The following is a 20525-nucleotide window of genomic DNA, read 5'->3' on the forward strand; positions in this document are numbered from 1 at the left end:
GTGATATAACTAAATACAATAAAAATCATAAAAAATGTTGAAAAATATATTCAGGAAGTCTCCATTATTCTTGAATGAAATTATTCTAAAATACAAATTGCTTCTATTAGGTAAATATCGTAGAGAGAAAACAAACTGATTTAGTAAACATCATTAACATCAAAGCCACACAAGGCGATCTACTGTCTGTGATAAGAATTTTAAAACAATCAATTTGATTAAATCCAATGTTTCGTTTACATCGACTGTAAGCGATCTATTTCCTGGTGTATATCTGCTAGAGATTATGTGACTATTCTAAGATTACGGAACCGCTTAATGGTAAATATTTCCCACGGGGTTTCCAATTGGAGTTTCCAGTAAATATATATTAAGATGTCAGACGGTAATTGTCAGGGACATATATGGAATAACATTGAAATATATTTACATAATAGCAGTATAACGTTTTACCCTGGGGACGGGCTGTGTACGTCATAGATTCATGGCCATGCATGTCTGTGCCGACATCGTCTCCAAGATTGGATTATTGTCAAGATGAAAAGAATCCGGATCCGTTGGGATCCGCACTAGCAACCTTCCTGGACTGGCGTTATTATCAACGTTTGCTTAATGCTGTTGTGTTGTTAATACAGACTGGTGTCTGTAATCACTAAGGGATTTAAGAAACCTTCTCGTCATTGCTAATTACCATTTACATTTGTGATTTCCGGTCAGGTCAGACCGGTATACATGTAGCAGTTAATTTGGAGTAGGTATCGTCTGGGAAAAGCTTTGTCTATATACTGGCAAATTGTTCTTTCTTTCGAGCTAATTCGCCAGAAAGTAATCGTTCTGTTGGTAAAATGTACACATTAAGATCGATAATTGATTTATTTCTTATTCATCTATATGTTTATTTTCGAAGTTCGATTTCCACCCACAGTGTATCATGTTGTCAAGCCGGCAATTCCCCAGCCGTCCATTATTGAAAAGACGTTGTAAGGTGTCATCAAAATCTTATGAAGTCTAAAATGAGGATTTCTTTGTTTTTGTGTTTGTTTTGATTTTGGACTAAACGCAGGCGCAATTTGCCTTTCCATATGCGTCAAAATTTGAAAATTTATGAAAAATTATAAAATTATATTTTTTTGGCGCATCAGTGTCTTTCAGCATTCGAGCAACACGTTTTATATACAATTTTCTAGAAAGCGAAATTAAGAATGCATGAAAATATATTATATACTCTTTTAATATAACATACTCCCAAAAATTATAGAAACTATGAAATGTGAAAAATGATATGCCATTGTTCTTTATTTTTCCAAAGCGTCCAACAATGAAAACCATTAACTAGAAATGTTAAAGTAATATTAGAACATGTCGGTCGCATTATAGAGCATTTCAAAGGAAGACAATAATAAATGCATTTAAAAACACTAAGGGAGCTAACTCCAGCACAAAATACATGTATACACTGTACATGAAACATACAGCCTTAATCCATATTCATATTATATCAATCAGACCATGGGGCCAGTTTCATCATCGTTCCTTAACTCCTGGAAATGTATTCACTTAAAATTTTCCATGGGTAGGTATTACATAATTCAAGGAAGGAAACCTTAAAAAAGGATCTTTCCTTAAAAAAATTGTTATGCTTTCCTATGGAAAAATTTAAGTAAATGAATTTTCTTAAGTTAACGTTGATGAAAATGGTCCATGAACCCTAGTGAAAATTAGGGAGTCTGATGTCTGTGGTAAAATAATATTTTACGTTAAATATTCAAGGATGAATATCAACATCCGGGCAATTACTTAAACATCCGTGGGTGTTGTCCCGCCATATATGGTGGCATGACGACTACGCTGACGCTTTGGTCTGTAATAAGAACAGGTTTGGTATTTATCAGGAATGTTTCATTCATCTGGAATTATTTTCCTGTTAGTTGTTAAAGGTTTCTCGATAACTTTCATCATGGTAATAATTATCAGAGTTTATTTATGATGCTATTTTTAGAACGGGTGGGTGTGACCGTTAGCATGATGCGAAAAGATCAAGCGGTGGTTATTTACGGGTTTTTATGACAAAAACTCCCCAGTTACAACCCTCCTACATCATATTCATCTATCTCCCCTTTTCTCATCACCAAACTTGTTATACATGTACTTGCCGTTATATCATAAGTTTGAAGGCCTGGTAGAAGAAACTGGCAAGTTAAAAAATTAATCGAGATATTCTACACCAAATATTACCCCCTGCTGGAAACCCTTAGTAATATACTTAATTTACTTTTTGAAAAAAGATAAAAATAAGACGTTTTAACCAATAAAATACCACAATATGTACCGAAATGAAAAGTAAGTCGGCTTATTCATGTAACTGCAGTATATGTTCTTCACATCGGAACAAAGTCTCCCTTCAAAGGAGTAAGCCGTAGTCTAGAATTTGAACCTTAAGGGCAAAACATGCATTGTTGTAAACGCCCAACGCCCCACCCCGTCCCCCACCCCCCATCCCAATTACCCAGCCTGGCAAAAGAAAAAATCAAAATCATACCACATTTTTTTCAAGGGAGAGCACTCTGCTAAAGAATGGGTCATTTTTGTATATAGTAGCATACAGCCTTAACTTAAATGTTGGTCGATAAGGAAGCAATAGAATAACAACAATAAAACACGGTTGTTTACTTAGCGAGTAGCATTTTCTATTAAATTGAACCGTATTTTATGAATGAAGGAGAAAGCGTGTTCCCCGCTATCTCTTCACAGCCAATCAGCCGATAAATTCACCGTAAGTAAATGGCGAGTTCACGTGGCCGGGCCTTTGTGCTATTGTCCCACCGTTGTTGGCGATATATTGCGTGGGACGATTTGCCCTATCTTCAATGAATTCCGTATTGCTATCAAGGGGCTAATATTATCGGAAGTAAGTGTTTCGGGCTCGTTGACTCTTCCGGTTGTGGATCGCTCATGCGTGACCGTATGATATTATCGTTACATCTACACAGAACAATCCATAAAGTTAAAAAGATCTAATTAGGTTTGTTTGTGGATGCCTGAATATGTTAACATCTTCATCAATCGATTTATCCCGATAGTCACGTAGTCTATTTCGCAATGGGCTGGCAGGGTCCCAGCTCGGATAGGGACCTAGCTACATGTACAAGTACTTGTGTACTTACACGCACGATGTTCTACTGCAAATAACATCATTTTCGCGTGCTTTCTATTTTACGCATGATTCTTTTTATTTGCCAATTATCTAAATAGACACAGAAATTAAACTTTGAACATTATCAACTCGTCTTTTCAAAACTGCTTACTGCAATCGGATATCTTTTCGCGTGCGACTATTTCTCATCCATAGGACAACCAGTTTAGATTTTTTTAGAAGAGCTCTGTGATTCCAAAGGCAAATATAAGACATTTTCAGGAACACATAGCACAGCAAACAATTGTTTTTGGAGACAATAGAAAATATACATACAAAACTCGTAGCGTTTACACTATCTAATCTAGCGACTGTTCATTTCGCGAATGCAAATCTTCACTTCCGGAATTTGCTTTGTGCTTATAATATATATATAAAAAGATTACTCCGAGGAAATTAAATGTTTGACAGTTGTGCGTCTTTCTGATATTCTGTGTAGGAATTGTGCATGCGTAACATTTCATATTCTTTATCCTTGTTTATTTACTAAGCTAATGTTTTTTTCGGCATTCCATTTCCCGGGTCAGGCCTACAACTACGTCATCTAAAATATTTCAGTATAACGTCGTAACTGCACCAATCCTTCTTCCATGACGTAAAACTAAACATGTAAGCATGCATTTCCCTACAAAAATCCTGGGAAGATTGACATTTTAACTGTGAATATTTTTCATGTTTTTTTGGTGGCCCACATTCCGAAACATAAGGAATGTCTTCAACAAGACAAACGTCACGATATAGTAGCAGAAATACTTGCACTGCACTTTCTAACATTAGAACCATCCCAGATCTTTCCCCCATTCTGTAAATGACGTAGTTTCATCATCGGCTGTGTGAGGGCATTAAACAACCGACATCAAAGAACAAACGCATGCCATTTTTTTTAATGTCTCCCCATTCAGTAAAAGTCTTGATTCCATGGAAATCGATTTCAGCAATTTATTTTCTCCTAATCACGCGATGCTGTCTATATCGCGTAAACAATCAAAACCAAATCAAATTTCACTCTGACGTCACGTGACCACACACGCGGTGTGTAACTTCATTAAAATGAATGTTATGGGTAACAAAAGTTATTTTATAGGAAGTTATACAAAATTGCTTGTTATTATTTTAAATGTACCTTCAAATATGATATTTATGAGAGATATGGTTTTAAAATTAATAAAGATTAGATTGTTCACAAGGAATATGGCGGGGGGGGGGGGGGGGGGGGGGGGGGGGGAAGTGTTTTTAAAATTTTATTTAAATGTTGATTTTTTGAAAGATAAATCCATTAGCTACATGTACAATGTATATATCAATTCATTAACGAGTTAATGATTGAACTTTCCATCCCCCCACCCCCTATATATTAGATATTTTATTTATAGAATACATGTATAACACAAATGACGAATTTTATGACTCGTGCCCTAACCGGGCTTCGAACTCACGATTTTATACACTTAATCGCTTAGCCAGAAATACTCACAATTTTTACATACAATTGTATACAAAACTGTATGAAGGAGGAGCTACATGCCAAATATTATCATGTGGTTGGCCAGAGGGGCTTACCGTAAATATTATAAATTATTACCTATATTTTCTGGGTTTTTTTTTTGTCTTTTCGCCTTGCTAATTGTCGTCATTCGCAGCTAAATAACGAAAAGTCTCCATATTTCAACGCGAAATAACAAAAAACGTGAGGTCGCTTATTTGCGAGGCGGAGATTATCGTTCTTTCTCGGCACCAGAACGAAAAAACGAGATGACAGAAATCAGCCACCATATAGTCCAATGTTATTTCCCTAACCGAGACAAAACCGTATAACATTTATTTACAAATGGGTGACATATTAAGGGCAGCCCGATGTCAGTGAAATGTTATCAGATGGAGTGCCATTTCAGTATGATAACACTATAATTAGGATAATTCAGTGTCTCTGCCATCCGTTGAAAGTGTCTTCATATGAGTTAAGCTTTACCAGTCATCATTTAAATTTAAAATATTATACTTTTTTTCTAAAGCCAAGATACTTTATTCTTATTGCTCTCTTGAAAAAAAAAACAAACAAAAAAACAAAAAACAAACACAAAAAAAAACTGAAAAAAAAACACGAAAACAAAATATTGAGTATACTGTACTGGGAAGGGGGCATGCTAAAGAATGCCGTTCCTGCTGGCGGAGTGGTCATAACGTCATAGAGATGTTTTGGGTTCTCACAATTAAGACCCACGCAGAAAGATTCTCGATGGGATTAATGGCATTGAAAACATTTTAAAAGCTAAATTAGGTAACAAAAGCAAACATAACATGCAATGGACATTATTGACTTCACGCGTGCATTTTTAAGTCGAAATTCCACTTTTAACAAACTTATATAATTCTAATGTGTTTACCTCGATTTTTTTTTCATTTCACACACCTCTTTGAGCTGGAAGATACTTCATGTTATTAGGCAGTATTTCAGAGCTAGACAGGTGACAGAAGGTAGACTTTAGTCGAACTTTGATTTCAAGAACTCAGATAAACCGAAATTCACTTATATGTGTATTTTGCTGTCGAATTTTTCTTTATCTCTTTTTTGTTTTTCATTTCACACAACTCTTTGACAGAGCGATGTTTAAAGAAATTCTTCACTTTCCACTTTCAATGAATCAAATGTGGTTTTCGTATATAACCATATGCCCGACTCTCGTAAAACGTGGGAAGTTGTAACTAACGTACTATAAAGATAGGCGTGGCCATTTTATGAATGAACATGACTTACGGTTTTCTCAATGGTATTAGGTTGTAGAAAGAAGGTCATTAATAAACTATTCAGTGCCGTAAACCCATTCAGGTGTCTAGGCCACTAACCTCTGGGAAATCGTTGGCTGTAAAATCTATAGACAACAAACCCTGTTAGTGTCCGGCTACTCGTAAAAATCCAGAGGGATCAATGGACTACGGAAACAGGAGTGTAATGGTCCTCGTTAAAGAATTCCGGCATTTTAAACGGTTAGTATCCATCATCTTGATAGAATAGTTTTTACAGTTCGGTAAGGAGAATATCGTCCAAGGCATGTAAATATAGACAATTTGTCCTGACGAACAGAGATTAATTAAATACCAGTGTTTGTTCCATTCTTGCATTTTTTATGCCAACCCCGATGCCACCCAGTAATCCCCAACCCGACCCCTGCACCCGTTCTTTTTCTCTTCCCTGCACATTTATATATATATAAATAAATATATATGACATATGTATTATTAATTTTGTCAATATCGGTCCATAGCCTATATCTACATCAGGAGACGGATTAATATAAGTACCAAGTTCTTGTTTCTGTATCCTTATATTTGTACTATTTGTATGTACCATTGCTATAACTAAATAAAATACAGTTTAAACCAAATACCTGCTGCTAAATTGTACACGTATATTTTGTCCAAATCGCCCTCGGACCATGTTGGTCTGTCCGTACTCACTCAACATCCTTGTGGGGTGCATTAACCGATTCATTGCGTCAAAATATTTTCGTCTCCTATAGGAGACAAATTTTAAAGTATTTTTCTTTTTTACCCATAAATCAACATTAAATCTCACTGCGCATGTGCTTTTTAGCGACGGAATGAACGGAAATAAAAACAGATTTTGAAATTCTGATCGACTTGCGCCGTGCATCCCAAAAGTTTACAGACAAAACACTGCACCCCACTAGTCGTCCCTGGCCGTTCGTCCGTTTTCGCTCTTTTTGGTATAAACTTGATTAATTTACCACAGTTGCGAAACAGGTTACGTAGACTTATATTAATCACACTTGTTGGCCGGCTGGTGTGGGTGGAAACCGGGGTACCTGGGGGAAGACCACGCGGTTAGGCAGGTGACCCTCGAGTGTTACCACTGTGTCACCTGACCATCCGGCCATCGCTATTTCTTGAGTAGTACTGAAAGATCAGTCTTAATCCAAGGTCATGCAGTCAATGGACAAGGTCACTGGGTAAGAGGTCAAGGTGACTTGGTCTAAAGTCAATGTCATTTTTGTATCTTTTCCATGATAAACGTTTTGTTATGACACAATATGAAGCAATATGAGTCATAATTAAACGTTCAATTAAACAATGAGTCAATTGACCAAAGGTCAGTGTCACGAGGTTAAAGGTCAGGGTCAAAAGTCAAAGGTCAGGATTAAAGGTCAAAGTCATATTTGTTTATATGCAATAATTCACATTTTGTTATGTCATTATTTAGCTAAGTTGTTCGGACTGAAACAAGGAAACAGCTGACTAAATGCCAAATGTCATGGTGTCAGTAGTCAAGGTCACCGAGTCTGTTTGGTTCCAAAAACCAGGGACAAGGTGGATCTCTAACTATGACTATTATTTTTAGTGGGGAGGTATCTAGGTTTTGAATATGTAACCTGGTAAAAATACTAGCCGCAATATACCGCTCGGCCAGAGAGATCTTCTTTTTAGCTCGAACTGTTGAGCGTATGACGAATGTCCAGGGTTCGATCCCTAGCGGAGGCGGTGATTTCGATTTTATCAATCATGCACTCTTTTACAAATAAAACAAATCAAATCTAACAAAAAAGTTGTATACCTGTATTTTCATTTCCGTTATCCCGGCAAATATGGGGTTGGATGTGTATAATGTATATTTAGCTCCCTTGATTTTGAAGTCCAGATATCAAACATCAGTCTCGGTGATATGATTAATGATCATATGGATATTGTCAAACAACGGGGAACTTTCTGACATGTCAGGGTTCTAGTCTCCCGAAGACAACTCGGGTAATTTCATTTTGCGTGTTTTTCCTTTCAGTATATATATGACGTAATCAATGTATTAATGATGTAATCAGTATAAATGATGTAATGTAATCAGTATAGATGATGTAATGTAATCAGTATAGATGATGTAATGTAATCAGTATAGATGATGTAATGTAATCAGTATAGATGATGTAATGTAATCAGTATAGATGATGTAATCAGTATAAATGATGTAATGTAATCAGTATAAATGATGTAAGCAGTATTAATGATGTAATCAGTATATTAATGATGTAATCAGTATATTAATGATGTAATCAGTATATTAATGATGTCATCACTATATTAATGATGTAATCAGTATATTAATGATGTAATCAGTATATTAATGATGTAATGCGTATAAATGATGTAAGCAGTATTAATGATGTAATCAGTATATTAGTGATGTAATTAGTAAATTAATGATGTCATTAATATACTAATGATGTTATCAGTACCTTGTATATTAATGATGTCTCTCGTATATTGTCGAGTGAGGTACCCACCAGCTGCTACAGGCGACCTCAAAAAGTCTATTCACGCATCGATGAACCTAGAAAATAGGCAAAACGAACCAAATTCTAGTCGTATGATTAATAAATGCTTATTATAGATCTGTATGGGTTTTTTTTAATATCGGTTTTGTTTTGAACCCTGACAGATGTATGCCATTTTCTTACCCTTATCAAATTCGTCAGTTGTTTGGTTTATTTTGTTTAACGTCCTATTAACAGGCAGGTTCATTTAAGGACGTGTCTGGTTTTGGAGGCGGAGGAAAGCCGAAGTACCCGGAGAAAAACCACCGGCCTACGGTCAGTACCAGGCAACCGCCCAACGTGAGTTTCGAACTCGCAGCCAAGAGGTTGAGGGCTAGTGATTAAGCCCTCCACCTCTGGGTTCCGAGTTCGAAACCCACGTGGGGCAGTTAGTTGTAATAGGACATTGTTTTTCGTTGTATTTTGACTCAACCGTATCTAACTTTCAATTTGTTTTGAAAGGTGCTAATATTATGTTTGTCTTTTGTAGAATCCTTTGAAAAACTGAAGATCTGTAACTTAAAGTACATGTGTACATAGAAACACACAGTGAGGTTTTAACGCCCTGACAAGACATGCGCAGTAAAAGTGTAATTATTTCCTCGGGTTAATTATATTTACGTTATTTCATTAACTAATCAACGTGATATCTTAATTACGATGTAGAAGTTGGTCAATCTGTTCTTGGGAAAGAAGGAATTGCGCAGTTTGTTAGTACATGCTGTGTATTGTCCGACATTGATATGTAAACATTAGCAAGCGCATCTAGATACAATGTATGTAAGAATTAACACATTACTGATGTGAACAAAGTTGTTGGTGTTGCTGTTGTCGTTGTCGTCGTCGTCGCCGCTGCTGTTGTTGTTTTTGTTGTTTTTGTTGTTGTTGTTGTTGTTGTTGCTGCTGCTGCTGCTGTTGTTTTGAGGTTTTAGGAGGAAGATTAACCTAACACAAGTATCTAATGAAAATTTATCTATTTATTTATTTATTTATTTTTTTGTTTATTTATTTATTTACTTAGGGGTTATTAAACTGGGTCGAGTTAAATTGCGCTGTTGTGAAGACGTTTTGTGCCTGACTAGAACTCGTTTAATCCCTGGGTGTCGTCCGCTAACACATCTAATAACCCGTAATGAAAAATAAATGGGCCATAAATTCACTTTGTCCATCACTCAACGAAAAGGGGCATTCTTTCTAGGTCGTAGCGACTAATAATAAAGTGGGTGGATGAAAGAAAAAAATCCACGTTTCCGCGTGCGACCACCACTAAACATTTAATACTGAATTAGTATTTACACGATAATGATAAACATTCACGCGGTCACGTGACAGTCATCACAAGGATGGGGAGTAACTCGCATAATTTGGTAAAGTATATGGGCCCTAGTTTGACCACGGTTTCCGGGCGGTCTCTTCGTTAAGAAACACATTCTAGATGAAAAATTGTTTACATGATAATATCTATAATAGTATGTCAGTACGTCGCTTAGTCATCTTTGCCCCTCCTCTAACAAAAAACAGTTACATTTCAGTTTTTTTACGACCACCCTTAATTAAGGGGGAAAATGCCACAACATTGTCGCGTACATAACCAAAGTATTTGGTGGTAATGAGAAACATTTTTTTTTATCTCACTTTCCCTAGTACACATCAGTATTTATTTCCTATGATTGATATAATACACAGTTTTGAAACAGCGAATTGTTATTTGTTTTTGCATTGTATGAATAAATTTTAACTTAAGGTTTGTGAAACAATTTCCTCTTGCTAACATACCTTTTCGATAATAATCAATATTGTGCTTGATGGGATTTGTAAATTTTAATTGACCAGTTAACAGGGATTTTAAATGCGACTGATAATATTTAAGGGTAGTATGTTTGAACTTATATATTTGACAATGTGTGTTACGTTTCATTGATTCACGACACTCCGGAATTGTAAGCAACGGGACCGACGCAAGTAACAGGCTTTTACTTATAACCTATATTCCAAATCACAAAAATGTTTGGATTCAACGAACGATTCCTGCTAATGGAGCTTTTAAAGACATACATTAGCGTGGTATGTCACTTGGAGATCGTAATTTCATTAATAGCCATTTATTTTTACATTACTGTAAACAATTACTGTTAACATACAAAACATACATGTATTTATATATATATGGCCCAGTTTGATTTGCACATACCAGCGCGTGGTAGTCGCCGTTTTCACTGGTTTTAGCGCGCGATCCTGGCGAACAGTCGGTCAAATTACTGGTCACGCGAAACCACGGTTTTTATATCAGTTATATCATATCGGGGAGAGCATGATCATTTCTCTTAATCCAGTTTTCTGCCCTATATAGCATAATGTACAGTATACACGTTTACATAATAGTTTTTTTTAAAACGCCACAGTCATTTAATAATCATACCCAGAGAAGTCTACTAAGGCTAGTACGTGGACATTCCCTGATGGTGACCCAACTTCTCGGTTACACAATCATTTGTTTTACTTTAGCCGGTTTTCGTTAATGGTGAGCGGACCAGCTTACAACATAAAGGCCTGTTCAATTTATTTGATCCTTGCCCTTCCCCCTAGACTGGCCACCAGCCCCTAAGTTTTTTGTTAGAACTGCTCGACTAAATTTTAATACTAGATAATCTCCCCCTAGTTTGAAACTTAGAGTCTAGGATCAGACATATCCTTGTGACCAAAATCATTAAGGTCAATTTTATTTATAATTTTAATATTCTAGAGACAGGAATCCAGTCTACCTTCCCTTCAGTGAACTTTGCAGACGCCCGCTCGGATTAGGTCATTTGACCTTGAGGTCATAGTTTTGACATAACCGTGCAGTGTTTTGAAATTTGCGTCTGAACTACCTGTTTTTAATGTCGAATTCTGAGTTTATTGGCGACGAAAAGGCTGTCATTTTTGACAACTCGTACGAATGTTAAATATTAAAGTGGAGCGGAAACGGAAATCAGAGGGATCGAATCAAGACCTGTTTTTTCTCTAGTTCTGGACAAAGATATCCACATCTTTACCGGTATAACACACAATACGTGGAAGTACATCTCACGACTACTTTCACAATATAATTCTGCTTCAAAGAATATGAATGTTATGAATTTCCATGAAGCAATTGGGGAGAATATTCAGAGAAGAATCAACCAGTAAATTGTGATGGCAATTAAGATAGATAACACACGTGCACTCCAATAAACAAGCGGATTTTTAAAACAATGTTTATACGAAATACCGGAAATACTCCTCTTCGCACAACGAAATACCGGAAGTGCCTGTCATTGCCTCTGCAAGACGCTAGCTGGTACAAAAAGCCCCAACACATTGCATACACTGAAATACGAAATAAAAGTACAGTTGTATTGAATTACAACTTTTATTTGTGCTTTGCGTGTAAATAAACAGTAAGGTTTTTGCATCAATGAACTGTTTTAATCGAGATCCAATCCAATAGCTATACCACGCAATCAAGCTATCGCGAAAACGAAGCGGTTGTACAAATGTATATTACTGAGAAAAGACAGCGCGTGCATTTCTTATAACTTCACATTGGTGCAAGAAAAAAAAGATGAACTCACTGGCCACTCGATTAACTTCCCGTAGTGAATGACGAAACATCTGCTTCCGTTATCGTATTAATCATATAAGCATTAGAACCAAACACCGGTATACAAATTCCGGATTTTAATCCAATTTCGTCAGTGTCCCTTCAAAACTGCAGTTGTAGTAAATGATAGGGTTTTGAATCTCATTAAGCCCTTTATGCTTGTAAAATCTTATCATTTATATTTCAAACTGTCTGCTGTAGCAAGTTGTCTACAGGACGGTTTTATGTAGATCTAATATCAATTATATACCAAAATTAATTTGAAATTAATGTCATGATGAGTATCTGTACAATTCGTTATAATGCCAGTTGCTTCCAAAAAGGCTTATTTTCCAATAACGACCTTAACATTTTCTCGGGGTTAAGACAACAAACGTGTCTTCATTCTACATTGATTGCACTGTACTTTAGCACAGAAAATTGGCATATATGCATGTATCCGAAGTCGTTTAAGACGCGAATTTAGATACATGTGCATATGCATATAGTTCTATTTATATATATGTATATACATAGACGTACTGACTACATTTATTTATTTATTTATTTATTTATTTATTTATTTATTTTTATTTATTTATTTATCTATTTATTTATTCATCATTCATTATTTAAAATAAATGAAAAAAAAACATGTTTTTCTTTTCATATCATCCACTTAAACTATATATCCTTATTTTATGATGGCTGCAACTATGCGACAAAGCGGCATTTCAATGCAAGAAATGTTCACAAATAATCACAAATGTGACTTCATAGGAGAAGCAAACTGCCATTTTTACTGAGTTTTACTCATTTTTAACAGTGGTCATTATACGCAAAACTACTGTTTAATAAAGCTATAGCTTTTTATATAAAATATGGTAATATTTGAAAATATAAAAAGTCAGATTTTTAAAGGTATCTTTGCTTGGTTTCATAGTGTCATGGGCACAATTTGTTTTCAAGACTTGCGTGTCAAATATGTTCTATTTATTTTAGTGTTTGTATCAGACAGCATATTACGTAAAAGTATGTCATTCAAATACGTGCGGCCGACACTAATAGTGCAGAGTGTGTTATTTCAAGCACTGTGATGGCGTCGGAAGTACTAGGTTTTAGTCAACATTCAGACACATGTAGACAGACTGCCATGACAAATATGAAAACAAAATTGATACTTTTATTAATCCTTTTGTTTTTCTCAGATTAAATGGTTTAAGAGCTTGCATTGTAAAGAAATGCATGTATCCCTCAAGGATGTTGAACGAAAAAACAATTTAAAAAAATAACGTCAATATTATTCACGAGAAAATCATCATTCCTTGGAGAAATAAAGATTATTGCTACATATGAATTTATCTATTTTGAAAATCTGAAAGTGTAAAAGATCAAGGTCATTTACATTTTGTGTACAATAATGAGATATATATATAACCCAGTAACCCTCTAAACTCTCCGCGCGAGATCCGACCGACTAACTCACTTTCAGAATGTAGGTCGTAGAATACTTCATTTAACAACATTATACAACATAGTCAGTGCGTCTATAAATAACTCATAACGTGCATGGCGCGAGATGATGGATGTACCAGACCGAGGACGGTGTAATTACCGCTGTATTAAGGTGTTAGGAAGCAACCATAATTTTTTTATCCGTTCTCCCCCATCTTACCCCCCTCTTCCTCTCTTCTTTAACCATCAATCCCCCTCTTCCTTCCTCCGTGGACGTTTCGCTTGTAAAACACCTTGTGCCGTCAGCGTGTATACAATGGAGTTAAAGATTCATTGGGCATGACAGTTCTAAATATCATACGACAGAACCTCCCACCCCCGGGACCGCGCGGTGGTCGAGTGGTTAAGGTGTCCCGACACTTTATCACTTGCCCTCCACCTCTGGGATTGCGAGTTCGAAACCTACGTGGGGCAGTTACCTGGTACTGACCGTAGGCCGGTGTTTTTTCTCCTGGTATTCCGGCTTTCCTCCACCTCCAAAACTAGGCACGTCCTTAAATGACCCTGCAATGGCTGTTGATAGGACGTTAAACAAAAACCCCGCATCCCGTAATAAGTGTATGTAGTTCAATGAAGTATTCACCAGCTACTGCCCTGGTTATTCAACGTGTGATCAACTGAACAAGCTTTTTATTCTCTTTTTTATTGTTTTTAGAAGAATACAGACCGATGTACGTTTGCTGTTCAGAATTACGTAACACTCCTGTGGTGTTTCCGACACTTTCATTTCAAATGGATTCAACAGAGATTCTGTACAGGTCTTAAACTGTTTACCATTTTGTTTTACTGTAAGATGTTATTTCAGTTGCATAGAATGGAAAACTTGCATTAAATGCCGTTAGATAACGGACACATTTCCTTCTACATTTTACTGTAAGAAGTCTGGCAGCAGTCATGAACGCTTATAATCTGTAGATCTGCTGGTACAGACCCCGGTAGCTCTCTGATAATATTAAATGGAAATAAAGTCCCCTTTACGTTTTAATTACATGTTTTTGTTTTTTCAGAAGCTTAAGTTTTCGAAGTAAGGTTTCCATTGTTTCCGTCAAGAATACGGTTATTGCAAAGTACATACACCAAAAAGATGAATACAGAAATACGTTTAACCGGATAATCTGAAACCTATAAAGCATAAATGGATGTATATTCGGGACGTAAACTCTTTAAAAGATATCATTAATCCGTTGTTTTATTTATGCATTCAATTAATTTTCTTTGATTTATCAATTTTCTATGTTTTACGCTTCTTTTTCTCGAAAAAAGCAACAAAAAACCATGAAAACGTGCTTTTCGGTTTAATCGGTTAATATTGCTAACTTGGTTGATTAAAACATGAAGCGACCTCATATGCAGTTAACAATTGTACGATATATACGTAACAAATTAAGGGTCTTTACCATTTTGTGTCAAATTAAGTTTAAATCAAGTTTTATGAACATCAATCGGAAGATATTTGCTACCACGAAATATTTAAAACGACTTCATTGACAGGCAGTCATCATATATTATAATGTGATACTTCACCGTAATGAATAACTAAAAATTCACAGTCTTCTTTTTCCGGATGCTGGAAAAATAATATGCATGATTATTTTCTAGATGAGCATATGTTGAAATGTACCCATTACACTCGAGGAAAAAACATCACAACGCAAAATTATTACCCGGAAAAGTTGTTTTTTATTTCAAATCAATCACCAATCGGACAGAGACTGAAGGCAAATGTTGATCTTACGAGGAAATGATGTGGTTAAACTAAAACAAACACGAGTTCGCTACCTCTTTCAGCAACTGTACGTACGTATGATATATGGTAATGTCGTATCGAACTGACTCACACAGGTCGTGCGAACGGGCCCCTCCCTTCTACAGTTATTAGGTATACATCACATTCGATATTCCACGGTACCGAAGCAAAAATCAGAAGGTTACGTTGAAAGGTCTCGGATTTCCCTAGTAATGGACTCATCCTAGGAACCGATGGTGCATATAGGTCGATCGCGTGCCGGCCGAAGTGCTCGCACTTAGGAACTTGTCTATAAGAGGTTAGCAAGTGCGTTGATTTATATTGCGAAATACAAATTGACTTATCATACGTATGTAAGATAATTATTTAATTACATTTGACATGAAAACAATAATAATATATGAAATTGTTCATGATATTTAGAAGATGTTCTGTTTGAAGATTTCAAATACGAAACTAGCAGTTTGCCGTATCTGCTTTTAAGTCTTTCAGTCTTTTACAGAGACGTATGATAAAATTGGCATTAAAACAGGAAATCAGGGCGGGAAAACCGGCTATTCTTCCCACACAAATTTTCCGTTTCAAAAAACCCAACAACAAACTTCCGTAGCAAAATAAAAATCGTACATTTTTTATTCATGATATATCAATGGAATATGGATACAATGTCGCTGTTACCGTGGAACACTATTAGGTGTTCTTGTGCACAGGGGCTTGGTATGAATTCCAAACCCATAGTCTCAATTATACAAATAATACATATATATATAGGGACCATGGGTTGGGAGTTCGCAACAGATCCCCGTGTTCAAAACGACAACATGGGTCCTTGGAAGGTATTGCTTTTGTTTATTGCGATTATTTCTCCAATGAACAGCCAGTGCCATTTTGAGTTTCCAAGTAGCAGCTGGTGGCTACGTCACTGAACAACACACGGGAGGCTTGTCATATGCTTTACAGATGTTGTAGAATACTATCATTACGACAGCGCATGACAGTCCATGTTCTCAGCTTCCATAAAACACAAAGGACTCTGGCAGGGATCGAACACTCGCATCGGATTTTCACCTGCGGCTTCCTTGCCTTATGCTCTGCCGATTCAAGATGGCGACAACTGGTACACGAATTGCTAATTATGAAATAAAATTTCACAGGAATTGCGAAACTGAAGAAAATCAGCCTGCAAGCATTTTTTCAAGCTTTGTACCGTTCTTAAACTACCCTGTCACAGGCGTTGGACACATTGTATCGCCCATACCTCCCCGCACTTGGCAACTTTCTTTTCTCACCATTTCTTTACAATGTCGTTAACGTATCTGGCATGTTGTTGCTGTTGTTGTTGTTGCTGTTGTTGTTGTTGCTATTGCTGCTGCTGCTGCTGCTTCTGTTGTTGTCGTCGTCGTCGTCGTCGTCCACCTCCAAAACCTGGCACGTCCTTAAATGAACATGGCTGTTAATAGGACATTTATATGTATATACATATTTCTCTCGTTATAGTGACAATCTTTTTTCTGTTTATAATATACCAGTATTTTTTTTTTTTGCATTGTCAGTATAACGAGGGTTTATTATACTACACGTTTGTCCTACGGTCTATATTGACAGAGATTAACATTATAGCATATGCCGTATTCACAGAATTATATTATCTTAGTAATACCACGTTTTTGTGTTGCCCAAAACACATAGCTGGAAGAAATTTCTGGACTAACGGAATTCGAGATAATAAATTTCGGATTAACGAGATTCTGCCAATTCAACTACATTTATACGATTTGGAAACACCTGCCGTTTAAGTAAAGGAACATTTAGGAATGACAAATATTTCTACTATGCTATTAAAATCAGCTTGCACCGCAAACGGGGCAAATTGTTGTATGCATGCTCAAACATTCAGGACGGCAATAAGAACGAGGAGAATTTTCCCAGGGATAGACGCCGGTAACCGAAAACATTACTAGCACATAATAAATACTGCAAGCACGGCATGCTATACCTCAGATCGTCCACGATTTTCGGATTCTCGGGTTTTCTTCTATAGCGTTTCTCGTACACCTAAAATTACGATGTATAATATATATATGTTTAGTCAGTAAACCATATGCTATTTTGAGGGTCAAGGCTGCGGTAACTTTATGCTTGGAATTCAGGCCCTGTTGTTGGTCGTTCTTGAAAGACGTCCAATTTTTGATGAGATAAAATTCAACAATAAATAACATTGTTAGAAGATTTCCTGATCATTTGATACTGAAGACAATGTGTGAAGGTCAAACAGCTGTAGGTAATACCAGAACCATTCCTAACAAAACCCACTCCCCGTGTCTGATTCTATCTCTGACAGCTTCTCAGCTTGTGTGTGTTGTAGTCATGTCAGGGCACTTATGCTTTGATAGATGTAGAAAAACCTCAATATGTCGATTTTTTGTTGTCGTGTCAGGGAACTAATGTTTTGATAGATGTAGAAAAACCTCGATGTGTCGATTTTTTGTTGTCGTGTCAGGGAACTAATGTTTTGATAGATGTAGAAAAACCTCGATATGTCGATTTTTTGTTGTCGTGTCAGGGAACTAATGTTTTGATAGATGTAGAAAAACCTCGATGTGTCGATTTTTTGTTGTCGTGTCAGGGAACTAATGTTTTGATAGATGTAGAAAAACCTCAATATGTCGAATTGTTGTCGTTTCAGGGAACTCATGCTTTGATAGCTGGAGAAAAAAATGCTCGATATGTCGAATTTTTGTGTCAGGGAAGTCATGTTTTGATAGATGTAGAAAAACCTCAATATGTCGAATTGTTGTTGTCGTTTCAGGGAACTCATGCTTTGATAGCTGGAGAAAAATTGCTCGATATGTCGAATTTTTGTTGTCGTGTCAGGAAACTAATGTTTTGACAGATCCAGAAAAATCTCGATGTATTGCATTTTTGTTGTCGTGTCAGGGAACTAATGATTAAAAGATGAAGAAAACAACATTCGATTTCTCGAATTGTTGTGTCAGGGAGCTAACGTTTTATAGAGATAAAAAGAAATCTCGATGTGTCGAATTATTGTTGTCGTGTCAGTAAACCCTATTTAGATAAATGTAGCAAAACCCTCGATATATCGAAATGTTGTTGTGTTTAGACATTAATGGAAACTCATGAAAATGTACATGTACAATACGACCAGGTGTTTCGGAGGAGAACGCGTCTGATGCCTTTTAGGCAACAGCAATTTAATTCATTTTGTTTAAGCACAAAAATGAAAATTGGTCCGAAGAATTGACTTTTGATTCTTAAAAAACAGCTATCTTTATATTTGCTTGCAGAATCGACGTCATCCAAGAGAATAGGATACCATTGTCAACGGTGAGCCTGACCTTCCAATGTCGACATGATCCTCATACAGTAGGATACTACTCCACCTGGTCATTTGCTTGTAATAACGAGCTAACAAAGAGGATATGAAGGGGAACTGCCGAGAAGGTAAGAGAGACGAAAGGGTGTAAAACGGGTCAGAACATTTATTCCAATTTATCTGTGGAACAAGTTGGATGGAGAAGAAAATATTACTGCTATAGATGTGACAAAAACGTCGTAATCATGCAGTGGCAACGGACAGAGGTCGTTAAACATTGTCTTGATTCAAGTATTAGACATTGTTAATTGTAGATGAACATTTTATCTTAAACTTTAAAATTAGAATGTACTTTTATCCCGTCATCACCAGATACATAGTGGGTAATTCAAATCGCCCTAGGACAGTGGTCCGTCATCCATGCGTTTTGTTTTGTTTCATTTTTCTATTATTTAACGGCCTTGAACAACTATGGTCATGTGAGAGAGGTTTCCTTGTGATTGAGGTGCATTCGGAGGCGAGTGCGTGTTTTTTGAGATTCTTCGATATGTGTGTATTTGTCTCCCTGTAAGAGCACCAGTCGTGCTACTTACTATAATAATATGTCTCGGCAATCGGACACAACCCAAAGCCCCAGCTGTACCCTTTTAAATTTAGTTTTGAGCCTAAACAAAATGGCCGTCTTGGATTTGAAAGTTGATGTTTGGTACCACTATTATGAAGAAAAACTGGATATTGCTCAAACTAAATGTTAAGACCCCCCACCCCCCATACCCCAACACACACATACACATAATAAAAACCCAATGTATTGGTGTTATTATTTCTCGAGAAGCTTTTGAAGGATTTTTTTCTCAGACTAAAATAAAGGTACGACTTGATATCAATTGATTGAAATGAAAAGAGGAAAGTTGTGAAAAGTAGCGAAAATATCTACCAGTCTTACAAACAACCAATAAAGAAAATCCAATAGTGGGTGCTTAGATCCCGCTGAGGATTTTTGTTATTACGGTTCTTTAATGTATAACACGGTGTGTTTTTTAGAAACTGCCATATGAGGGCTGCCACATGTGGCGATGATAACAATAACACAATGCTTCATAACGCCTCGAAATAATTGGCAATATATATTCAGGCTTTATTATAAATACTAAGCATGTTCGCCAATTTGTTTTCTTTGCGTCTAAAACATCACCTTGGCTGATGGTTCTTTGGTGTGCTGTTGATAAATTTATTTGAACATTGTTAAGTCTAAGCAGGTTAGCAAACGGTTAAATGCGTCTGCATAACGGAAATGTACAAAACACTGAAATAGACTTCCCGAAACTTACAATTGAAATCTATTACAATTGTCACTATATACATCAATGCTAATTTCCCTTACACTATTCTCGCCAATGTCCGTTTGCGGTTTTGTCCACTGCTCTATAAATGAGCTTAGCGGAGTTATATATCAACAACATGTAACTGGATTATGTGGCTATGTATACAAATTCCCCCGTATTTAGAAGTGTAATCGAAGGCCATGACCTTATATTATCACAATCGGCGCTAGTTTCCAAAAGTGTACGGTCTTTAAATACATGTAAGGGTGTTAAACATAGGAAATAGGAAACTTCACTTTTTTTAACGTCACAACATCCTCTACCTTGCAGACAATTGAAGTTTCATTACAGACATTTCCAATCCATTTTATTGAAGTTAAACTGCTGCGATAATTCAAAATGATTCGCATCGTTTTAGATAAGCTGAAGTAAGATTCCGGATATATTCGGCACATTTTTATCATTTCAAATGGTACTTAGTCGGTTCTT

At 36.3% G+C, this 20525-nt stretch overlaps 1 long non-coding RNA gene across 1 annotated transcript in view; it reads left to right on the top strand.

Moving 5' to 3' along the window:
- The window catches only part of LOC117337241, a 78219-nt gene extending 59388 nt beyond the window's left edge, over positions 1-18831 (top strand). The window contains exon 4 of the long non-coding RNA XR_004534774.1: positions 18683-18831. This is a non-coding gene — a long non-coding RNA (uncharacterized LOC117337241). The remainder of the gene's footprint in view (positions 1-18682) is intronic.
- Positions 18832-20525: the final 1694 nt, after the last annotated feature.

The sequence above is a fragment of the Pecten maximus genome, chromosome 1 (assembly GCF_902652985.1).
Source record: "Pecten maximus chromosome 1, xPecMax1.1, whole genome shotgun sequence".
In the NCBI taxonomy this organism is placed as follows: domain Eukaryota; kingdom Metazoa; phylum Mollusca; class Bivalvia; order Pectinida; family Pectinidae; genus Pecten; species Pecten maximus.